At 31.0% G+C, this 25,911-nt stretch overlaps 1 protein-coding gene and 1 long non-coding RNA gene across 4 annotated transcripts in view; one reads left to right on the top strand and one right to left on the bottom strand.

Moving 5' to 3' along the window:
• Nucleotides 1–25,911, top strand: part of LOC108000925 (AT-rich interactive domain-containing protein 5B) — a 184,071-nt gene that overhangs the window by 68,257 nt on the left and 89,903 nt on the right. The window lies entirely within an intron of this gene.
• LOC133666520 (uncharacterized) lies at nt 10,051–12,737 on the bottom strand. The gene is made up of 2 exons (XR_009830747.1): nt 12,635–12,737; nt 10,051–10,545 (listed from the first exon to the last, which is right to left on the bottom strand). It is a non-coding gene; the product is annotated as an uncharacterized LOC133666520 (long non-coding RNA).

The raw sequence follows: 25,911 nt of genomic DNA, 5'->3' as shown, positions 1-25,911 counted from the left end.
TTACTTTCGTAATGGAAATATATGAAATTAACGTTTACCATTTTATAAAAAGGGAATAAAACGGGGAAACGGTCTTCTTCAATTCCTCTCAATTTGAATTTTTTTTATTAAATTAAAAATATTTGCGCGTATAAAACGAGACAATAATTTATATCCGTTAAATCTCAGAAAACAGAGGAAATTTTTTTTCAAAAATTAATAAGATAATAATCAGAATAAAAAAAATATTTAATATTAATAATTCTAATTGACATCATAGAATCTTTAAATTAAATAATAATTAAGTAAGCGATTCCAAACATTTTCATAAAGTATAAAACGTTATACGGAAAAACAAGAAAACGGGCAAAAAATCGCGATTATTTATTTAAATTGGCATTATTTACATACAGAAAACAAGTTTTAAGTTTTTAAATTACTTTAAAAAATCTTTGATCATAAATATATTTATACGTATCTATACGTATATCTATAACGAGAAATAAAAGAAAAATACACGTATATAATTATTGGTTGAATTTAAATACAGATTGATTTATTTTCTTATACATGCCGCGTATCGACGATAAATTATTTCTAAAAAAAAAAAGAAAAAAAAAAAGAAAGAAAGAAAAAAAAGAAAAAAAATAACGAGAAATTGATATACACGAGACGAGTACAACATGGCGGCTACCTAACGCCACTTTGTGTTTCAAGTTGGATATCGCATGTATGTACACGCACAAAATCAATGCAGTGTTTGCAAAGGCTCTTATTCAGAAGCGTGACTTACATAATACATTCCTACAGTGGCAACGTTTCCTACAGAGATATAATTCATAAAATACGGAGACTGACAGAATCGATTTATTTACGTTAATTCATTTCTTTCTTTATCGAATTAATCTTATCTTTTTACATACGTTTTCTTTACATTTCTCATGCATACATACGCTCGTGCAGAGATGCTAATTTTTATATACGTATATTCTAAATTATTTTTCTCTTTTTTCCTTTCCAACCTCGAATCCCTTATTTTGTTATCAAATTTAATTATCGTTACATATATAATAGTAAATTTTATAATATATGCAATTGAATCGTAAATTGAAGTAATTAGCAAAATATTTAATTAAATTGTTACTCTGGCTATTAACCGGAGGAATCGATTAAATGGTCGTATCGCGTTTTATTTGCAATTGTAACGCACGAGCCGTGTATATTAATTAAATTTGATTTTGACCCGTTTCATTGTTACGATTAACAATATGATCCATCTTCTAAATCATCTGTCATCTGATCGATGCGAAACGTTGGAAGAAAAGAAATTGTGATTCTATTAATATAATACGCGGGGATATTCAAGAATAAAAATTCCCAGTCGTTTTTTTTTTTTTCTCTGTATTCAATCAATAGTCGATTTTCCGCAAAATTTCCAACTCGATTTTATGACGAACAAGTACATAGCAATCGTGTATTCCGTGAAACGAATATTCATCGATATTAAATCTATAATAATAATAATTTTTACCATTTATTTAATATTAATTCTTACGAGCATTTAAAGTAAAATTAAAAATTTTGTATCTTTACAATGAATTACATTATTACATAATTTAGTATTTTATGAATTTTCTTTTCGAAGAAAGAAATTCTCATTCCGAAATTTCAATTCAAAAGTTTCTTTCATCGCAACACAATATACAAATTCATTAATTTGATTTTAAGCTGTATTCACATCGATGAAAAAAAATAGACAGAACGGTACATCATCAATCAATCAAGTATCGATCTCGAGTTTTTGACGTGCACGCCATTTCGAAACCAAATCCAAAATTTCCACCTACACGCAGCGACATTATTATTATTATTATTATAGATTTGTCCTAACCCAGACACAGTTAATTAATTAAACTCTCGTGCAACGAGAGACGCTCGGGCGTCTCTTGCCAAGTAAATTCGTCAGATTGTCCAAATAAAACATAAATTCTGCCCGGTCTCAATCGCCATCTACCGAGCATTACGTGTACCACCAGATTTATGCGAATTCGGTCCGGTATGTGCTCTCACCATGGATATATTAGAACGCTGTCACGTAGAAATGGAATCGAGTCGTGGAGTGTTTGTGAACTGGAACTGACCCGAAAGCTTGATTCGATGAATCGAATGTGGACAGAAATGGGACGGGATCGTAATTCTGATCGATTATCGTCGCTCGTACACCCAATCGAAAAATACGATTTTCCGATCGAACATGTGTTTCTCGATGTTTCGTACAGAGGCATAAAAAGAGATTGATTACATTTCGTGCGGGGAAGGAGGGGGGAGGGGGAGGGAAATAATGTTTATTCGTAACATAAATAATTCATCGATGTTTTTTCTCTCTCTCTCTCTCTCTCTCTCTCTCTCCAACATGATTTTTCTACCGATGAAAAAACAGAAGTCGATAAAAGGTTTCGTGATGCTCGTAACGTTTCGAACGTAGCACGTATGGACGCCATTCGAGTCAGGTTTATTCCCATCTCTAGTAATACGGTGTTGGTACGTTGTTGCTGCAGCATGGTTCGCATGGTTGCCGAGGATCTCGGGGTTAGGGAGGAATCGGGGACGACAGGGGTGGACCAGGGGTGCCAAATGGAAGCTATAGCGGAGCATAGAGCTACTCTGTATGGGTAAGTGGAGAGAGCCAGTGTTATTGGTTTTTGTTGCGCATGCCTACTGCCGGCGCCAATCTGGCGAATTATTAGCCAAGTTTAACTGGCCAGAGGTGAGATAGATTATGACAGAAGTTGGTAATTTAATGGCCTCACTCCGCTCTCGCGTATTAATCGATTAATATTTCTCTCTCTCTTTTTTTTTCTCTCCTTTCGATCTAATCAAAATTATTGATTTTAAAAATCAATTCGATTCCTCCTCTTGTGTAATTCATTTCATCTTTTTTTTTTTTTTTGATTTTTAGTCGCCGAAATTTATCGAATATTTTATTAGCACGATCGTTGATCGGTTTTTATTCGAGACACTGGAAAATTATGAGTGTTCTTTTTTCAAAAATAATATGAATAAATGAAATAATATTGAAAATATATGTATTTGAGATCTTTTCAGATAGAATACATTTTATTATAAATTATTGAATTTTTATGAATACGTAATATATAATATAATATATTTGGAAACATAAATTTCTCTGTTTACGTACAGTTTTTTTTTGATTAAATATTTTATTATATTTATTATTTATTATATTTCTCAATGGGAAAATAAATTTTAATATTTACGATACTAATAAATATAATAATATGATATATAGAAAAGAAGTATTTCCTTCGAAGTTTTCAATTACTTTCATTGAATTCTTTTTTTATTTCTCTTCTGAGATATGAGAAAAATTGACGAATAAGTAATCGATCATCGATTCTCCGGGTCTTACATACCATTTTATTGCTTTCTATCTACTCCCTCGATGGCACAAAACGAATTTTGATGTGTAATCACGAGAAACGATTCGAGAGTTCGTAAAAAGGAACATAAGAGATTTATGAACTTAAGATTTCTCTTCTTATTCGGCCGAACTCTTTTATTTAAGAAAAGAAGAAAAACGGAAAAAAAAAAAGAACAATCTTAACAATCTTTTTAACAATCAACACGAAAAAAGAAAAAAAAGAAATTACCTTCCTTGTATTTTTTATCGCGCATGATGTTCCATTCTTTTTTGTTTTCTTTTGAATCGAGCGCCACCCTACTCGAGATCCTGAAAAGCCAATTTCGCCGATAAGCGGACAGCTGCAACTCCCCGCGCGGTGATCCCGCTTAAACGAAATTAGTCCGCGGCCGCGATGTGCATAAGGTTGTAACCGCAACTAAAAAAGTGAACGAACCCATACCTAAAGAATGTGGACGAAAATAAAAGTTTCGATCGTATTTTTTCGCGATACTGAAAGGAATACGAGTGCACGTCTACAGTGTATCGAGCTTGCATTAGTGAAGGGAGATGGCGCTAGTATCGACGGTGATGACGATAATGGCGGGAAAGGAATCGGTCCTTCGAGCGACATTAACCTTTGAATTGCTACAGGTAGTAGTTGAGACGTATGTAACTGTACATGTGGCTAACCGAATGAACTCGACAGGTTGAAATTCGTTTGTATTTGCGCTCATGCCATTTCGTTGGGCGCTTGTATGTGTCCAGCGGCAGATGCTTAAGGCCCGTTCACACGATCGTGATCAATGTATGGGTATTTACCTGCTCACCATCACGACTTTATGGTAGATACGTTCATGTGGGATTTGTGGGTTGTGGGCAGTGCCGCGGCAACGCTTTCGTTCTTAGTTTACTTAGGCGAATACAGAGTGCCCTTATGAACGCTACAATACCAACCGAGTAAAAAGGAGTTACTTTCGTCGAGTTTCCTTTTTATTTCCATCCCGACCAACCTGCCGCGAATCGCTTTTTTCTCGGCCCCTTCTTGTCACGGTTCGTGTGCAATTTGTGCAATTCATGCCACCCTCTTGTTACAAATCAATTAAAATATATATGTATTTTCTTTTTTCTTTTCTTTTCTTTTTTCTTTTTTTTTTTTTTTTTAAGAAAAGGAACAGAATATTTTAAATAAATGAATTAATTGGATGAAATTATTCTTAATAGTGATGAAACTTGTTTGGTAAGAGAACTTAAATAAAACTCATTAGAGGAAAACGTATAAGGTTGAGTTGCATTAAAGAGAATAATTCTTCTTGAAATATTTCTCTTTGGTAAAATGATTTTATATTATGTCAAGTTGCCTATTCAGCTCGTTGGCCAATGTCGAGTAGTTAGAGCCATCTTTCTTCAAGGTTTTCTTCCTTTATGGCCTCGTCCACGTTCATTCGCGTTGCTTTTACATCGCTGGTGCACGGTAATTGAATATTTGACGAGCAGAAAAAAATATCATTTTTGTTTCTGTTCGATATTTTTGTAAATAAAATCAACGCGATTCATTATGTTCAAATAATTATGTATTACTAATAATAATAATAATTATTAATATTTATTATTACAATTATTAATTTATATAATTATTAATTTCATTAGCATTCGTTGTTTATTAAAAATTCTAATTTATAATTCATTCCACAGCCGTATTACGAAATTGATGTATTATACTTATGTGTTATACGAGATTTGTGATTAAAATTTAAATTCATATAAAATTTAAATGTTCGAAAAGAAGAAGATAAAAAGAAGGAAAGATACTGAGGAAAATATAATCCGATAAAAATTACTTTACTTGAAATATTTTTTCAATGTGAAATAGAATAACAAGTTTGATTTCAACTATGATCATTCCTTCTCATTTCTTGGAAAAAAATTGTTTATTTGAATTTTAATTAATTATATTACGAACACGCGAATGGATACGATAGAGGAAAGATAAAGAGGTAAAAGTTTTCACAAGGAAAGTAATTTTGCTCTCTACTGTACATTATGTGTTTTGCTTGTATAGCTTGGATTGGATTGGATAATTCTAAACACAGTCGTACACAGTTGCCTGTATAGTAACCTTTGACCAACTGTGTATGGACTCTCCCTACAGAGAAAGGAAGGGATTCTCCTTTCCCCTATTCTCTTACCTTCTCTGTCTCTTTTTATTTCGTTTACTCTTTCTCCTTCTTCCTCTTACAAAGGCTCTACCCCTCCCCTCTCTCCCTTTCAATCACGGAGACCACGCTCCTCTGCCATCTCTTTTTTAATATCTGTCTTTTTCTCCTCCACTTGTCTGCTTCCTCTCGATTTTTTTTCTTTGTTCATTATTTCACTATTTAAGTCTTTCCTTGTCATTCAATTTCTATTTCGCTATTTTTTACTTGCACACTCTTTCTCTCTCTCTCTCTCTCTTTCTCTCCTCAAATGCTCTGTCCTTATTCATCCTTCACAATTGATCCCATCTTTCTTAATTTCTTTCCTTCTACATCGTCTCTTCTTTTTCTTCCTCCCTTAATAAAATTACTTCTCCTTGCTCACTTTTTTCTTTTCTCTCTCTTTCTTCTCTGTACAAGTTTTAGAGCAATTTAATCATATTGTTTGAACAATTTCCGTTGTTATTTAAAAAACGTAAAAAGAAATTTTCAGATTATTTAGAAAAATTTACAAAATATTTAAAAAGATATTAATTTTATTAAATTTCAAAAAAAAATGGAGAAAAGATAAGAAATAAACATTTTCAGTACAAATTTTGATTTAAAATCCATATCCAGTTCTGAGCAACGATTTCTCCAATTTTAATAGTTTGAGCACCGCTTTTCTATCTCTCCAAACGAAAATATATACGTATATATATTTCTACGAACAGTAGAAAGAGCCTCAGTGAATGGAGAATTCTTAAATTAAATCGTCAATCTTCGCGAGAAGTCGGCCCTTTTCGTCACTCTAACGAGAACCGGGGAAAAATGAACTCCTCTCTGTTCAACACTTGTGAGCTTTCGTTTCGTTTGAGCACCTCCAACTTGTCGAGCCTTTAGAAATTGTTTCACTGACACTCGTCTCGGAAAACGTATTCAATTCTCGTCAGGGGAGTAGCGAGTCTTTTTTTTTCCTTTTTCCAACATTTATATATACCGGTATGTGTTAATATTCCTCTCTCTCTCTCTCTCTGTCTACATATATATATATTTCGTATAATTATATTAGAAATTATTTTGTCTATCTATTTAAAAATATTTATTTTTATGTTTGATACAGTTTCACAATAAAATATCATTTATTTTAATTGAATAATAATTTTTGAAAAATTCATATTTTTTAGATAAATTTTTATGAATGCATATTTATTTATTTAGTTTCTATCTGAAACAGCTTTTAGTTTATTTAAGTTATGAATGGATATGAACCGATTCCATTTGAAATAGGTTTTAGCTGACGGGAAACTCGATTTTATTTACATTTGTATTTCACCTCCGCCAGACGAGATTTCAATTTCCCGAAAACCCGTCATTTTTTGAATTGTGACAGTATTCTTTGCCAATGGATGTTTCAAAAACAGCTACAAATCACTTGCATATTCATGAATTCTCTTTTAATTAAAAATATCTCCATCGTTAAAGACGCAGTGCAGAAAATATTTTTTTTTTATAGTTTTGAATATTTCATCAAAATTCAATGTTTCGATATCAGTAGAGAATTTTGATGATTCTAAAAATAAAAAAAAATAAGAAACAAATATTAAAGATAAAAAAAAAGAAAAATTACATAAAAAGTATGTAAAATAAATAATAAACAATTTTTTCAATTAAGTTATTAAAATTATTAATAATGAAAATGATTTGCATATTCATTTAATATACATATACATAATATTTAGCAGTTTCCGCTTTCCAACGTTGGATTAAATTATTAGGTTAGTGAATATGAAATTTCGTTTCTTCGAATGAAAATTTAATTTCTTGAGAATATGTATATATTTAATCGTAATTTAAATAATATGTAATAATTGAAATAAAAAATTAATTTTCAAAAACTTATTTGAAAATTTTACAATCATTAGAAATCGTCGAATAAAATAAATTATTTTATATTTATTTTATTTTACATAATTTAGCAGATACCTTTAAAATGAGCACAAAAATATTCTGACTGGAATATATAAATAATATCTATTTTGAGAATGTTTAATTTATATCCCCAACGAACTTTCACGATACTTTTTTGAAATTTAAATTCATTAAAAAGTCACATGAATATTTTTATTATTTATAGTGAACAATAAGTAATTTCTAATATTTTTTTTATTACAACTGTTATTTACATAAAAATTTAAATATTTTACGACTAGAAAAAAAAGACACGAAAAAGTAAGCAAGAAACATTATAAATTTATTCTTTCATTATATATTTATATTATTCTTTTTATATTATTCTTATTCAGTGTTTAATTTATATTAAAGTTATATTAAAAATTAAATTCATATACATTAAGAGAGTTAATCTCTCAAAGGTAAGATATTTCTTTTTATCTTTTTAATAATTTCTCTTTCAATTTTCTTTCCAGGAATATAGAAACGAATATAGAAACCATCAGTTATTTTTACTCGATATTCTTACGAATGATATTTTCTTTATGATGAAACGATTGCTTGCAGCGAAGCGTGGGCGATGCGATAACAAAAATTCCAATGTTTTGCGCCGATACAAATGTCGCCCCACTTTTCATCGACATCAAGGCAATTTACTTAACGCATTATCCCTTACTTTACATGCTCATAGACCATTGTAACCATTAGGCTATGAAAAACGTTTACTCACACGCTCCTCGATACAGTTGTATCTCCACTTCATAATAATATATACTTCCAGACATAATACATACAGGCATACCTATGAGGCTTGTGAGCCTTATATAGAGAAGACTTTTAAGAAAGTTGTAGTTGAAACGAATGAATATTAGTGGGATTTATAAAAAACATAATTTATGGATCTCGTATGTTAGGTATAAGGAAAGAATTTACGAGACAGATGGTCGAAAGTCGAATAGATTTGTTGGACTTTTGCTGTTCAAAACACGAATATTCATGGAATTTAATATCAAAGTAGAATAACACAATCGCGAATTAATATTAATATATTTCGCTTATAACGAAATTTATTCGAGCCTCGTTTCCCCATTGAACCGTTCAAACCATATCAAATGTGTTTCAAATTGTGTTTTCGATAATCGTCGAACGAATGAAAAGCACGTTCATTGTATACCTATCTTCCATTCATTTATATCGTATTGTTCGCTAATGAGAAATCCAGCAAATGCAGCGAAATTACAAATGTAAATCGATTGTTTAATGGATCAAGCGAATCGCGGCTCAAAATACTATTTCAACCGTCATTTCTTTTTCCTTTTTTTTTTTTTTTTCAATTCTTTAATATAAATCATTTATCTCTTATTTTAATCATAATTATCTTTTAATCGTAACATGATCAAGAATTGTGGAATATTATAAATTATTTAAAAATTAACCTGGTATATTAAATACCAGAATTTTATTATTTAAATTGAAATTAATAAAGACTATAAAAAAAAGATATTCCTGATATTCATCGATATTCTTTTTGTCAATTTATTTATCTAAAATGGGAGGGGAAAAATGAAATGGGATATTTCTGTCGAAAATTCTATGCGATCGAATAGAATAACACGAATGACAAACGAAATAACATGAATAACATTCGTGTCAAACGCTAAAACGGAGTAGAGAGAATGTATCGATTAATAAACCGCTAAATGTCAGTAACAGAACGTCTCCTCCACCCCTCCCCCACCCTTTCCCCTTCCCTCCATCCTCTCTACTTCCCCCCTCCCTCCCTCTTTCCCTCCTGCTACTCCGCTCGTGCTCCCCCACCCCTCGGCCCTCGTGACTAATAATATTGCCGTTCATACGGCACAACACTATTTTGAAACGCGAAGCAATACAGGAAATACGGTAACGGAGTTCGTGTAATAATGCCATGTTGCATTATTGAATTACATGAGAGAGTTCGACTCGGGAAGATCGATAACAAGCTGAAAGTAACGAACGCCGCCTCCTCAGGCTCATATTTTTATCGTTTACACGGAATGGAACGAGATATATCCGAACGAGCGGTGGGATGGGAGAGGGAGAGGGGGGAGTTTCTGGTGTCACAATTCATGCGGTTCGATGTTAGGTTACCGGGAACAAAGGAATAATCGAACGTCAAGAAAATATATGATGAATTTCATTAAATGAAATAATAGTAATTAAGACGATCTTTTCGTCATCCTTTAAAAATGTATCAAAAACCGGATGTGTATAATTATTGAAACATCATGTTACATTACACGTTTACAACACTGTGTCATGTTATACAATTACGCACCGACTCGAGGACAGGGATCGATAACTCCCTATACGATCCGTGGCACCAGGTTAGAATCCTCGAAATTTTAATTGGAACAATTTTTGAATTAATTATTTTCATAGTTAAATACCGAAATATGACGATATGGTTTTTTATAATATTAAAATACGATAATTTTAAACTTTATAAAACTGTGAGAAATTGAAATATTTTTAAAAAAGTTACAATTTCTTTCTATTAAAAATGTATTTCTCAAATACATTTGTATAATTTTATATAATCAAAATATAAATATCGATTAAACAAATTTAATCTATTTTTATATTTTAATGGAATTTAGATTAAATAAAAAGTATCAAATTACGTTACATTATTTTTTTAATAAATTTTAATAATATTTTATATTGCCATTTTATTTTTCTTTTTTTTTATTTAATTTATATTTGCATGTAACAGACGTATTTCAATTTTGTTCATATATTAGGTTTCCAATAATTGAGATCGAAAGTAACAAAGAGTTTCTTTTATAGTATTCCGGTCGTTGAAGTAGATGGGATATTAGACTCTGAATGGGAGTACAATCGCGGTTTACGCCTATGGGGCTCGCCCTGTCGTCCATTAAAAGTCGTCGGCCCTTGTCTCCCTCCGTGAGGAGCACAAAAACCAGAAAACGTAAAAGGCATGGCACTCGTTCGAAACCAGTTCACGCTCCGGGGGAAGTTCTGCATGCCAAGAAAAATAGATCGTTAACGAATGAAAAAAAAAAAACTTCGCTGAAGGGTGGTTGAGGGTGGAAGCGATCTAATAAAATTAACCTGTCGTGTTAACAATGAACGCGATAATGACGCATGTGTCGCCCTCGGTGGCGAAAATCGCATTACCATGTACCGACACGAATAGATAAATTGGAGAAAATTTTCATTCGAAATCGTAACGAAAAAATCACAGTGTAGGTTCACGCTCCCACATTCGGATCCTAACCTCTGTCTGACGAGTTTTCAATAGAGCATTCTTCGGTTATATTGCTTGTTTTCTTCCCCTGTCGAGTTGCGGGATCGATATATATATATATATATATACATATAGTATATCTACAGTGTACATTCGAATATTATCGAATCCTATAGGTATATTAGCGTGACTGGGAAATGACGAGGAGAGGGACATGTAAATACATATTTGCGGTTGAGTATTGAGGTAACTTCAGTTAACATTATTCACAAAATTATGATTCAATAATTAATTATTTTAGATTTGTTATATTATGTTACATTTTATAAAATAATCTCGATTTTTATTTTAAGAATATTTGAGAAAAAAAAAAAAAGAAAAGTTACCATAAAGTTTCTCGTGAATCTCAACTTCTGTTTTGCGCGATGTTTTCGTTATGAATATAAACGAGTTTCCGCAATAAAAATAAAAAGCAATAGTTTTGCTCGCATAGTCGTGTACTATTCTTTCCAGTTTTTGGTGATTAGTTTTCATGAGTGTTTTAAATTGTATGTTTTTTATAAACTTGTAATTTTTTTTGTTTTTTCTTTTTTTCTTTTTCTTTTTTAATATCAATGTAAATATTCATGCATAATAGATGATCAATAATATATGTTTTTAATTCGCAATGATAATTAAGACATAAAACAGTTTCATAATCTGCTCGAATTACGTAACATAATTATTATTCAAACCCATGCATATATGTATATGTTTCGTAGGAAGACGGGGAGCGAGTTTTCCACGTGATCACTTGGAAACCTGCTTTATTGGAATTCTATTTCTGTTGGCACTACTCTACGCCAATGTGCCCTCCCGGACTCCAGTTCTGTTGAGGAGGGGGGAACATAGTATTTCTAAAGTATCTCTAAGGCCTCATTGACCCATGAATTGTTCATCTTTGCATACTTTGTTCCCGATTTTCGCCTTTGAAATTTAATTAATGTAATCGCTTCTAAATTTATGCGACTAATACGATGAATTATTTTTATTGAATGATTATTATACGTATACATTTATTTATATTTACGATGATGCATACAAGCAATTATCTTGTCTTTTGTTTAGATATACGACAATGTATAGTTTCGTGAAACAATAGTTTTGAAAGTGTTATATCACCTGTCATCATATTTATCGATCGAGGCCAGGATAAAATATGAAATTGAAAATGTTACATTTCTAGATTTTTGTATTTAAATTGTTTTTCAGAATTTATTTTGTTTTAAGGAACAAGATTAAAAGAAATTTTAAAATGATATTTTATAAAATCATATTCCACCGTTATATTATTTTTTGATAATATTTTTTTTAATTTTCAAATTGTTATTACGTTATATGGTCAGTAAATTTAATTTCTCTGGTAACTAAAATGTATTCATTCACATTCTCGTAAATTTCATTTTGAAGCATTACAAAATTGAAATTAATTAAAAACGGAGAATACGTTTTTCATATACGCAAATACCACTAAACTTTTATCAAGCCAGCGAGCATATTTCTAAAGTTATTTCACAAAATATAAAAAAAAATAAAAATAAAAAAAAAATGAAATAAAAGAAAAATAGGATAAGAGGATTGGATATACTATGTATATGTATACACACACACGCATAAAAGACTCGGTATTTTTAACAGAGAATCAATCATTGGAATAGAATATTCTAAAAAAAATCTTCTACTACAGATGAATATATAATCATTAAATATTAATTTTGAAAATTACACAAATTAATTTTTAAAAATACACTGCATTGCGACTAATGCGATTGAAAGAGAGAAATAGAGAGAGAAAGAGATAAAAAGAGGAAATCGACTTACAAATTACGGCTCTTCTCATACGAGTATCTTGTATATGTGCCGTATAATACTATAATGTATGTATCTAATGTAGGTATGTAAACACATATATACCTGTATTCTATCTGAGTTGGTTGGGAGTACGACGCGTTTCCATGGTAACCCATCCCTCCTATCAAATTTTCCCCCACTCTCGCTGCTCTTCTCCGTTCCCCCACTCTGAATTATTCTCTTTCTCTCTCTATCCAGTGCTTCTACTTCCTCTTACCTTCTTGCTCTGTAACTCTGTCACTATCTCACTTGTTTTTCTTTCCTTTTCTTTGTGTTTCTCTTTCGGTTACCCCTTCCATCTATTCGTCGGTCTCTCCATGTGTCTTTATCTCTCTATATTTCTGTTTTCCCCACTACCAAAGTTTCTGTCTCACCCACGTTTACCCATATCCTCTCTCTCTCTTCTTCTCCTTCTCGGTCGAGTATTACGCGCGTCTCTATTCTCCCTTCCTCTTCCTCCTTTCTCGTTCTGTCTTTCTCTTTCCCCTCCCACTGTGCAGTCAGTCTTTTGCTACGGAAGAAAACTATTCATTGTCAATACTCGAGACCCCGACTCTCGACCATGAAACCAACTTTTTTCACAGGGGTGAATTCCCATTACCGGCATATATACGTATCCTTTTTACTTTTTTTTTTCAAGGGACTTCAATAATGACTTCAGGGATGATCTTTTGGGGCTAGAGGCCTTCGTCAGGGGTATATTAATAAAACGATTTGATCTATGCTTGTGATTACATCAGAATACGTTTTGTATTCTAGATAAACAGAAATCGGATTTCTTCTCCCCGATTATAACTGGGCTGTTGGATCTCTTTTTTTTTTCTCGACGATGGAGAAAGGGCGTTCAAAGTGAATTCTTAGTAGCTGTTTAAACGCTTGTGAAATGTGTTTAAGCAATTCAAGATTTTTTCCCACTTGATATAATTGTACCTTCCTTATATTAAGTCAAATATTATCATTATTTTATCAAATATTACCATTTAATCTTTCTCAAAGATAAATTAATATGAATTAATAAAATCTATAAAATTTATCGATATAATTATTAAGTTTGAAAGGATGATCGTGATATTTCAGGTAAAATAAATTATCGTGAACCAATTCATGAAGCGTTATCAATTCTCATAAGAGAATCGAATAAATTGAACACAATTATGGCAACGTGACCGCTGTTAATCGTGATTAATCCGCTCGTGCCGCAATTTCCTGTCGTCGATGAATCATAAATCGTACTGTCAAGAGATTCTACAGATTTTCCAAGTTCATTCGTCTCACATTGCCATGATACGTATACGTATAACTATATTTATATAGTAACAGACTCAATTACAAGTCTCGTATAGTTTAATTTAATATAATATTCATAATATTGAATGTTTTTTTAAAAACATACCAATTCCCCACAATGTGCTTGCTTTTGCAAAATTTTGAAAGATATTCTTGTCAGAATGAAAAAAAAAAAAAATTAAAATAATTATTTAACAAAAAATTTCAAAAAGGAGATTTTTTCCTTTCGTTCCATTTTCTTTTATTCTTATGAAATAGAATAAATTTTAGATTTTACTTGGGAGAAGACTTGACTTATGTTTGAATAACCGAATGTTGAAATTACGTTTTAATACTGCACGGTATAACTAAAGTTTAATTGAATGAATGTTGTAATTTGTGCTGCGAGTTTCTCTTTCGGAAGGAAGTCAGGCAAACAGAATAACTTTGCATGAAATCGATGAAGGAACAGAGTCTAACTTCTCTTCGTATTAAAAATTTCAACGAACTTGTAGAGATGAAATTTACGACGGAATAAGTTTGTGCTCTTAAAAAATACTAGAATGACCTCCAAGAAATACTTGTATATAATAATTTTATCTCAATTTCTTGGCAGAATTTTGAATTTTCTATCCATTACTTGGAAATTAAAAATTGATTACGTATATATAAAATATATAAATATGTAAATATTTCCAGCGGAATAAACAAAGTCAAAATATGGCCAAATATTTATGGATGTTGTATATTTTGCAAAATTTCATTTATTAAACGTTAGAAGAATAAAAAACGAAATTGAAACGCCAGCACGTATATTTAAAAATTGTTTTAATTCATCATCTCGAACCGCAACACAACGCCAATTAAACTACCACTATTTTATATTCGTGTATATCTGATTTTATCGCGGCTGTCAAGTGCACACCGTCATTGTAACGGATTGTGCTGAGACGGAAGAAGGAAGAAAAAGAAAAGTAAGCACTGGGGAGCGCTGAGATATTTATTAACCTTCCAGTTAATTGTAGAAAAACTATTCCGAATAATATAGAAATATACAGATGTTATTTCAACAACAATTTTAATTACAATTTTTAAATTACAATTGTATAATTTTGATTTTCCAATTTTTATAAACAAAATTTATCAACTAGATTTTTAAAAACAATATTTGTAAGTTTTGAAGCAACATTTACATTTATTTATATATTCATTATTCAGTTTTTAATAATTGATAAATAATTTGAATAAATAAAAGAAGGAAATCAAATTATTATTTAGGAAATCATATAGAACGGGTAAATCGTTTAAACAAGATTAGAAATCGCATTAAAAAAAAAAAGAGAGAGAAAAAAGGAGACAAGGGTGTGTACGCGTCCTTGCCACGTCTGGACCACCACAAATTAATTACGAGTCGCGCGAGAGAGTGAGTATCAAGAGAGAACGATAGAGACAGAGATTGGGCCTCAGCGAGGGAGAAAGAAAGAAGCAACGAGAAGGGTGGTGGAGCGATGGAGATAAAGTACGGTCTCGAATTCCATGTACCCACGTAATTCACGTTAATTGGTATTCAGAGGGGTTACCCGTAGCGAGTGTGTCTTTTGAAAACAAGCTGGATCCGTCCAATGGCAAAAGCTCTTAAACCCAGTTCCTTTTCCTTCGGTTACTTGCTACATTTTTCCCTCTTTCATTCTCTCTTTTTCTAACGTAGTCAGAAATCTTTAGACTCGAATTCTCCGACGGACAAGTTTAATTCATCCCGATGATTTAACCTTTTCACTACATAAAGCGAGAAATAATATTGTAATCTTGTGCGAAAGATTTCGAAATGATAATCGATAAACAATTATAAATTGTCCTGGACGAGATGTGGATTGTAAAAAATAACGAAATATAGTTCCAAGTTTTAAGAATATAATATGGTAGATATATGGCGACTATTCAAGACTTATCGTGGCTATATATCTGGAGAGGCATATTTCCATGAATCGGCCGATGTAATTTGACACCTGCTCACTCTAGCGTGCATCCCTCAATGACAAAAATGAGAAACAAAATCTCCATTTTCATAAAAATATCGATAATTCGACTGAAGCATAAAAGAAAAATTTACTTTTTCTGTTTTGATAATTCAATAATAGTTGAATCACGATCGATGCAGATCATAGATAATACTTGCCTCGAGCCAACAGTATTAGGAAATGGTAGGAGTAGTTCATGGCCATTTAAGCGAGTAGATTTGTGGCCATCTATTCGAACAATATCGCACTAATTCTAACCTAGCACGATTTAATATGACGCTTTATGCCGGATGTTATCTTTATATCATTTCTATTCGAATCGATACGCTCGTATTAGAAATTAAATATTTATCGCAATAATATAATGTATTTTATCGAACAAGAAAATTCTATTTGAAATATAATTCTTGTCAGAATATAGACAAAAAAAAAAAAAAAAAAAAGAAAAAGAAAAAATTAATAGAGCAATGAGATTCAACGATTTGTATTACGCAACCAACGAAGGATTACTTTTTGTCGAGGAGAAAAGAACTGGACAACGTTGAGACTCGATGATAGTGACGCCACACATTCTTATTCACGGTACGATTAGTCATAATATTCATCGCTGATTCGGCCCATATTTTTTTTCTTTTTATTACTCCAACAATCTTGATTATCCTTATTTGCCAACGTACTTGTACATTTTATTTCCCTCTTTATTTCTCTTCATCTTGTTCGAAGGTCTTATCGTTCATTCGAAATTTATGCGTTTTTAGTCTACGATTAATTCTCCAAAGTGCGAATTATCTCGGCAATCACTTATGATTTACAAATATGGACGTATTATTGGCTAAGTTTAAAATATCTTTAAAACGTTTCACGATGGTGTTAATTAACAAAGCGTCTTAAAACGTATAACCAACGTATTGACCTAACGGTACAATTAATTTGCGAGCATAGTCGATGATGTTTTTTTTTTTAAAAAGCGCGAGGAATTTTGTTTTCAGGTCAGTCGGCAGTTAACATGTTTAAAAAGTTTAAGGGAATGGATTAAATGATTTGTATTATTGTTATTTTTGTAACCGAGATCATTCGAGTTTCTTTTGATGCATCGTTTTGAAAGGGCTTAAAAGTAAAGGTTGAAAATGGCGGGCAAGGCGGTAGGGTCGGAAGAAGGAGGAGAAAGATGGAAATTCGAGTTAATACGGGGCCCTCGTCGCCGAGGGAAAACAAAAGCAGCGTTATTTGGGAATTCAGCTCCGGGGCCTCGATCGATAATAATCTCGCGCAACCGTACATCCAGCAAAAGTATAACGTAAAGCTTTCTTTCGCTGGTACCTTTTAGAGCGGAAACACTTTTCGAATCGATCCTTCGATTCCTTAAGTTGAAATCCCCCCCCGTATTTGCTGTTTATGAAATAAATTTCGAAAAAAGAAAATTGAGTAGCGAGTTTTAAGAGATATAGAAGGGAAGCAGAGTTGTTCAGAGATGTTAAAAAAAATTAATGGGAGACGTGAAGCGGATATAATGGCGGACTCGTGGATTGGAACAAGCGTGCGTGTTCCATTGACTCCCATGCGGTTTAATGAATGTTAACGTGCCTATTAATAAGAAATTACGTTATTTTTTCCAACTGTCTAGTCAAAAGAATATTCTCGCCGTTCCCACGTTTGTGTTTGTCAGTTTCAATTAATTCACCGTTCGTTAAAATTCGATTCAATTCATTCCTGTTAAATATTTGCATTTCGCCGGAATCACTCGAAATACCATGAGAAATATTCCGGCGAAAATTATTTAATCAAATCCGAATGTGTGCATAATTAATATGTTTCCCAAACATATGAAAATTTGAAATTCATGTATTGTTCGCGACACCCCTCGATGAAATTTTTCACCCCGTCTTTTTTTTCGAAATTACCAAAATTATCCACGGAATAACGAATAATACTTTTCCCTCGAAAATTTACTTATTCTATTATTTTTAATAATCGAATGGAAAGATTCTCTTTTATTTTATTACGTGGATGGAATCTCTTTTCTCGATGGCCTTCGTACTCGCGAAATTCTCAAGGACTTCGATATTATTATAGTAATTTTAAGAAACAAGAAATACTCGAGAAACTAGTTTATCTTTCTTTTTTTTTTTTACACAACACATAACAAGCCAAGGTTTTTTTTTTCTCTCCCTTTCTTTTTCTCTCTCTTTCTCTTCAGAAAATTCATGTTCAAACTGGAGCAGCGTATATTAAATAAAATGCAAAAGATAAAACACGAGAAACGCTTTTTAATTAAATTATATTTCAAACTGTAAAGAAAAAAGGGGGGAGGAGGGGGAGGGAAAAAAAAGGATCAAAGCGTCAGCGTCATAAATTATATTTTGCGTTCAGTAATCACGACTCTTTGATAACTATGAAATTCCATTAAAAGGTTTAATGACTTTAATAAACCTTTTTTTTTTTCTTCTTTTTCGTTTTAAACAACACCAAAGAGACTTGCTTCGAAATCCCTGGGATTAAAGATTTTACGGAGAAACATTTCTCATAGCGAATATAATCTAGTGTTTATTGATCCAATAAAACATGACGTAAGGTGAAAGAATTGCAATTTTTTCCTGCGATAAAATTCTGTTTGCTAAAAGAATTCGATTCTTCTCAGGAAAAAGGAATTGCGGTGGTGGTGGTGGTATAAGAACGTTGTTCGAACGTAATCCTCTCCCATATTTTTTTTTTTTTATCTTTTTATATTTTTATCGAGAAGCTTAATATATTGTAAATGCGGTGAAAAATTACCCTGCAAAAATTCCAATACGCTCTTTTCTATTTCGTATACCCGGCAAACGATCGAGCACTTACGATCGAGATTCAGGTAAAAACAACAGAGCATGTTATTTAACTGAAACATTCATTTAATTTGCTTAATGCCAACTGTTAAAAATTTAATTCTGAAGAAATTAAATTAAAGATACCCCTTGGCGTAATCAGAGAATGCTTTCAGGAGAAAATTTGCCACAATGTTCAGAAGGAAATTAGATAATTATTCGAATAAACGAGAAAAAGTTTTACGTTAATAAGAGATGGAGAACACGAAGAGGCACTAGAGCAAGAGAGAGGGTGGTTCATAAATTTAAATAAAAGTGAGAGGTATGATATTTGTGGGGGGAAAAAATACTTTGGTTTACGGATCGAAATATGAAAATGTCAAGGTAAAATTTTATATCCTGTTTATTCATTTTTTCTTTCAATTTTAAATTATCTTCATAAAAGGGTACAATGTATACATGATTTACCCTTTATAATATGATATAATGTATAAACTCATGTATCCTATATTAGTTTTTTTTTTATATATATATAAAATAAAAAGACAAAATTTGGAATAAAAATTGGAAGAAAATAATAAAATTTTGTCATCTAATAAAATTGGTTAAAATAAAAAAAAATTATTATTACGTAATTAATATTCGTGCTATTAATATCAAATTAACAATAAAATTATATAAAAGAAAATTCGACATATTTATACAAATATAAGAAAAATAATTCGAAATTTTTCACAAGTATTTTAATCTTTACAAAATTATCAAGAGTAAATTAATAATAGAGGAAAAAATTGATTTCATTTCTCGATACGATAAGTTTTTAAAAAACTAGACCATAGATGGCGTTGCGAATTATTGGAAAAGAACCGGGAATAATTCTCGCCAAAGAACCGAATGATGTTATTTAATTTGCGGTCGAAAGGTTGCCGGTCGTGATTCTGGCGCCACTTTCTTCAGATATGAATCTTCCCTCTGGCATTGACTCCATCTCGAAAATCATGGCTAATCACACAGAACCCATTGTCAGAAACTCGTTAACGCGTCATTCGCGAAAGTTTATTTGTCTAGGGCCGATTATTCGTGCTAACTATTAGCTCTCCCTAATTACTTCCTCTCTACGATGGACTTCAAAGAGTATTTCTCGCCCGATAAATTCGTGAAACGTCGTTAACCTTTCGGGTGCATTGTCCTTTTTGAGGCGCTCTTCTCCATTTTTCTCTTATTTCGTTTTTCATCAGACGAGAAAATTAAGTTTGTTGAATTTTTTAAAACCGTAATAACTTTGAACAGGAATTATAAATTCTTGAAGAGTATCTAATTCATCCGATTATCGATTAATTATCAATATTATAATATTAATCTCCATTTGTTTTGTTTCTATGTATGTAAATGTAATAAATTATCTTTCGTTATCGATCGTTGATATTTCGTTGTTCTTACTCAATTAGGTTAAGTTAGATTAGATTATTATTGATTTCAAATTAAATCAAATATTATATTTGAAAATAAATTGTGATTTTTAATTTAAAGCTTTAAAGTATTTCAATTGTTATATTAATATTTTCGAGAAAATTAAAATTTTATTTGTGGATTATGATAATATGATGACGTTGATCATCATAAAATAATCTCATTATTGGACTTTGAAAATCTAATATCTTCCATGGTTAATGTCTTTTAAAAATGTTTCGCAAGATTATTTTTCTTTTGTAAAATTATTTTTTAATAAACATTCTTTTATAACGTCGTAGAAGATATAATTTTTGAATTACGCTTCGTGTTATTATAATAAATAGAAAATAATTAATCACGAAAGAATTTATTATCGGATTTTCAACATGATTGTTAAATTCTTGAATTTTTCCTCGCTCAAAGAAATTTAATAATTCTCGACTTTAATAATTCTAACTCGAGGACAATTTCAGCGACGAATAAAAGTATACCGATAAACGTTTATCAAGCAGCATTAAAATGAGAAACAAAATTTTTTCTCGCATAATACATTAGATTTAAAAAGGGAAAAAGAAGGAGGGGGAGGTAAAAAAAATATATATATAAAAAAGAGAAAGAGAGGGGAAAACGGGGGAATAATGAGAAGAAACGAATAAAATCTCCTTTCAAATAAATTTCTCTTCAAGAGCTCCCGAGAGCTTGATGATCTTCCTTTCTTTGTAAACGAGATTGGAGTCCATAGCGGACGAGAATTTTACGAATAATGAAAGCTGGTCGTTGAAAATAATTCATAAAATAATACTGGCAACTGAATAATAAAAAGATATTTGAAGTTGCTATTTAACGAAGAATTTTAATTAATTCATCTATCTTGAGAAATAAAAGATACACGCATTCGGCCGAATTCGTTTCTTCGAAAATATATTTTTAATGAAATGCACCGTTACTATCGCGCGCTTTGTACTTTTGTTTAAGAAAATATTTATACATTTTTGCAAAACTTACTTGAATAACTTTATCATCGGCGCGTTGAATTAAAACAGGCAACGTCGAGTGTACGAGGCTTTAGTATTCACGTAATATACATAACATATACGTATCGTACATTTCTCTTTATGAGTTCTACATAGTCGTCAACTTAACGATTTTTCTGTGCGAAAAAGATTTCATTTAAAAATTCATATATTTCCATCGACCGAGCTTCTTTTTTTGTATTTTAAATTAAACTACGGCTAACTCTATTATTATATTCACCATTTTTCATTTAAATCTCATTCTTAAATTACAATTTTAAATTTAAAATAACATAACGATCTCTGTCCTATTTCAAAATAGATATAATAATTTTCTTCCATTTATTAACGAAATTAAATATATCAGAATCGTCTATAAATATGATAAAACCCGTGTAATTAAGTTATTCAAACTCGATATTCAATTCAATTTTTTATCAGAATAAATTAAAGGTAAAATAGAATTCCACGATAAGATAAAAATCGTTGAAAATGATTAAATAATCATAATACAGTTACACTTTAATTACATTGTTAACTTATTTCCTATGAAAATCATTCGATCAACCAGATAACGTATTACGTTGACAAACAGAGCGGCGATTAGTGGGACGTTATACGCCAATGGTGATACAGGCGAGCCTGCAGTCTGTTTAAATCCATTGGCGTAGTGAACCGTTGCGTTTCGGTGGCTTTATGTAAATCGTTAAATCGTGTATCCGTACAATTTATGACTTTACGAGTTGACAAATTGCTCCTTGCGACCTATATATGAAATATATCTTGATTTCTTATTTAAATAAAAAACAAAAATATCATTTTCATTGTAAAAAATCTTTTATTGCAATATTTATGCAAACATGTTACGCTCTCAAAATAATTAATTCCTTGATTTTACTCGACTTTGAAGTTTATCAAAAGCGCGAAAACCGAGATCTAAATGAGAACAGTTCCTCTTGAATAATATTATTCTTCAAAGAGAATTATAATTGCTAGAAGATATTTTAGGAAATTTTGTTACAACATTTATTTATATAAGAATAAGTTGAGAATAATGATCGTTAAAAATGATTGAAATTATCGTTGGATAAAATTTATTCCTATGCAATGTTTTCAAATAGGAAATAAAATAAAATATACTTCTTATCTTGTAACCAATAAATCGAGAAACCATTATTCTTTGTTTCAATTGTTCTATTTCCTGTGCATTTTATTGAATTCAGTTATATCATATCGTAAGAGAGAAGAGAAAATATTGTCCCGAAAAATCTTTGGAATTTTTCCAAAGGCTAAGAATTTAAAAAAAGAAATGATCACAGAGGAGGAATTAAATTCAAGATTGTGCAATGTTGCTTTTTCGTCTTTCGATCTTCTTATTCGAAAATCTGTTGCTTTTCTTGTACGATATGGCAGAAACGGAGAAAGGTTTAGAGAATGCAGCCACTGATGCAGCCGCCTATGTACCGTCCTTGGCAGTTTGCCGTACGGTAGAAATATTGTCCCCGAACGTTTGGTCTTGCGCTTCCTTTTGCAGACAATAATTCTCCGGTGTACTCAGAGAGGGTTTCACAATAATAGGAAAAAAGGTGACCCTCGCTATTCAGGCCCAAAGCGGTTATTTCTCACTATAATTTAATAACGGCTTGTATTTTGATAACGTTATTATTTCATGCGATTTCAAAGAGATGAATTTTTTTTTTCAACGAATTTAAAAATATCAAAATAGTATAAACGAAATAATTGTTATAATCATTTCAATATTTTACGCATTAAACGACGATTCATGTGACGATATTCATTTCGAGATACATTTTATTTTTTTTAAATAAAAAAATAATTAAATTTTTAGTCACGACTGAAAAAGGATCAAATTAAAATATTTTATTCGTAATAAATAATTAATAATTTTTTTTTTTAAACAATGCAATCAATTAAATAATTTAATAATGTCAGAGAGAACATAATTAAATAACTTGTTACGCGTATTTTTTTGCGTGTTCGTAAAAAAAGTATAAGTAAATTCATTAAATCAAAGTTAGAAATATGTACACCGGGGAATACGAGCAAAATCATGAACGCGCTGTGTTCATCGTTGCGAGTACGAACTTATTGCACGCTTAATGAATACTTAGTTTGGCCTCCGAGCGTCTTAGTTCGACTACTGCCCATTCGACCTGCACTTTCTCATGAATTTTTGATCGAGCTACTGTGCCTTTCAAGTAATATTAACCTGGAATATTAACAGACTTGGGGAATGACGAATATCGAAACGATATTGTGCCGGGACTGAAATTAGTTAATTTAGTCGAACTTGGTTTATGAGCAATAGAGAAAAACGTTGGAACGTTTTCGACCTTCCAACCATCTCGTCACATGGGTGGTCGTGCGCGCGCGCGCGCTCGTCTTTTCTTGCGACGTGCGTTCGTGTTTACTCGAACGTTATAAATTTAAACTCCAAGCTTGCTGTAAATATTTATGAACCTACAAGTCATAAGCGGTAATAGGATATAAGGTAGAACATGATTAAAGTACAATAATCATTTACAATTATCGTTAACTTAAAATTATATTCTTATATAAGTATTGATAGGTGTTTGATTTTTTTTTTCTTTTTTTTTTTTTTTTAAGTTACATCTATTATAATATATAGGAAGATAATATTTCTTACGATTGATAATTACTTCGCGTAATATAATTTATTATAAAAAATAATGGAAGAAATATTTTTATGCTTAAAAAGTTGTATGATATATTAAAATTGAGAAGAATTTGACTTTTTTAAGCTTAGTAATGGAACTTAAACTTTGACAAAAATATGTATTGAGTTTTATGAAAGAAAGACAGATGACTATTACGTTTTTATGCAGTTGGCATTCCCAATCAATAAATTTTTAGCATTTGTATGAAAATATTTATCAAAGCAGGAAAGGGGCAAAAGTGTTTAGAGGTGGATACACCGGTTTATAACAGACAGCTGTGAAGTGTTCACGCGTTGTTTGCAGATGTAACTGACATTCGCAAATGTTTGATTTTCTACTTTTTGTATTTTTTCTTTTTTTTTTTTTTTTTTTTTTTTTTTTGTTCCTCGTTGAGATAAAATAAGAATATATTATGCAGTAATAATTTTGTCTTATACTCGCTAATATTTATTGCAACCCACTTTTAATTTCAAATCTCATAGATTTATTTTGTTATTAAAAATGAGTAAAGCGAAGGTACGTAAAAAGGAAATTTAAAATAATAAAATTAATTTAAATTATAACGATACTAAAAACAAAATGTGATCGCGAAAGGATTTCAAGATCCTTTAACAATTTTTGAACCTTCAAACTTTATTGAGATGTATATGGAATATTCCATTGTATATTTTATACTATTTGAGTCGCTGTATTCCCATCACTGAGTCATAACATGGTTGGTTGTAAAAAAAATTCAATATTCTGCAGAATGGTGTAGTGGTAAGAAAAAGGAGAACATAAGATTCAAGTTCTAAAATACATTCTGCGTGGGAATAAGAAATGGTGGTTGTATGATACTTCAACGATAATAAATAATTTCGCGATTGCAGCGCAATTTTATTGCGGTTAATATATTTTGAAACTCTTTCGTTATACCATATTGCTCATGCGCTATTATTATCATCATCAGTATTATTAATGTAATTACTCATTAAGTAAATATTATAACGACGGGAGTATTAAATATATTAGTAGATCTAAAAGGCACTATTTTCAACGTAGTTAACATTTGTCGATTATTTATTGAACAATAAATCAATAACGATCTTGTATCATCATCATTGAATCAATATGGTTCCTCCTAATGTCTGATATACAATTTAAAACAATTGAATATTTTATTTCATTAATATTCAGTAATGTCGCAGCCTTCCTTACCTACTAAGTTACTTTTAATACAGACATAATTATATCTAAGAATGACGAAACGACAATGATATGTAGTTGCACGTCATGTAATGTAAGTACTGTATATCATATTTAATATATCCTATTTAATATTCTTTACAAATTCGAGTAAAAAGGGACACGAATAAATGTACGAATAAAGGGGGAAAAAAGATGAGAATTATAAATGAAAGAGAAGTTTTTTAAAAGTGGGAATTATGGGAAAAAATAAAATATGATAATTATTCTTCGTTTATTACGTGGGTGTAGATTCTTTAAATTAATCAGAATTTTATAGATGGCTATTAAAATTTATTTCAACGTGTAACGTACTATAATCTAGGGAGGGGGGAGGGGGGAACGCTTAATTTATAAAGAAACAGGCCAGTAGCCCTTTATTATCCGGAGGAAAATAATTAATTAGCGATGCGCTTTCGTGTCGGTTGTACAGCTGGTGCAATCATTCTTTGGCTGACTCAGCTGCTACGTAGCTGAAAATGTTGCGAAGAAAAACATCAACCGTATTAAAGATAGGAAAAAAAAGACTCCGGGCAAATGGTTATTATTTGAATCTGAAAGAATTTCCTTTTTTAATTTTGTTTCTTATCGCATTTGGAAGTTTCGAGCAGTGTGCCACTTCTTCACAAAATTTTCAAATTTTTTCATTTTCGAAAAGATGTTGTGTGAGTTTTCAAAATTTGAGATTAAATATTCAAGTTTTCAAATCTTTCAATTTTCTGAATTTTCAAATTTTCATATCATCAACTTTGTTAAATTATGATATTTCTACTT

Source organism: Apis cerana, linkage group LG8 (assembly GCF_029169275.1).
Source record: "Apis cerana isolate GH-2021 linkage group LG8, AcerK_1.0, whole genome shotgun sequence".
Classification (NCBI taxonomy): domain Eukaryota; kingdom Metazoa; phylum Arthropoda; class Insecta; order Hymenoptera; family Apidae; genus Apis; species Apis cerana.
This window is presented reverse-complemented; position numbering and strand designations above follow the sequence as displayed.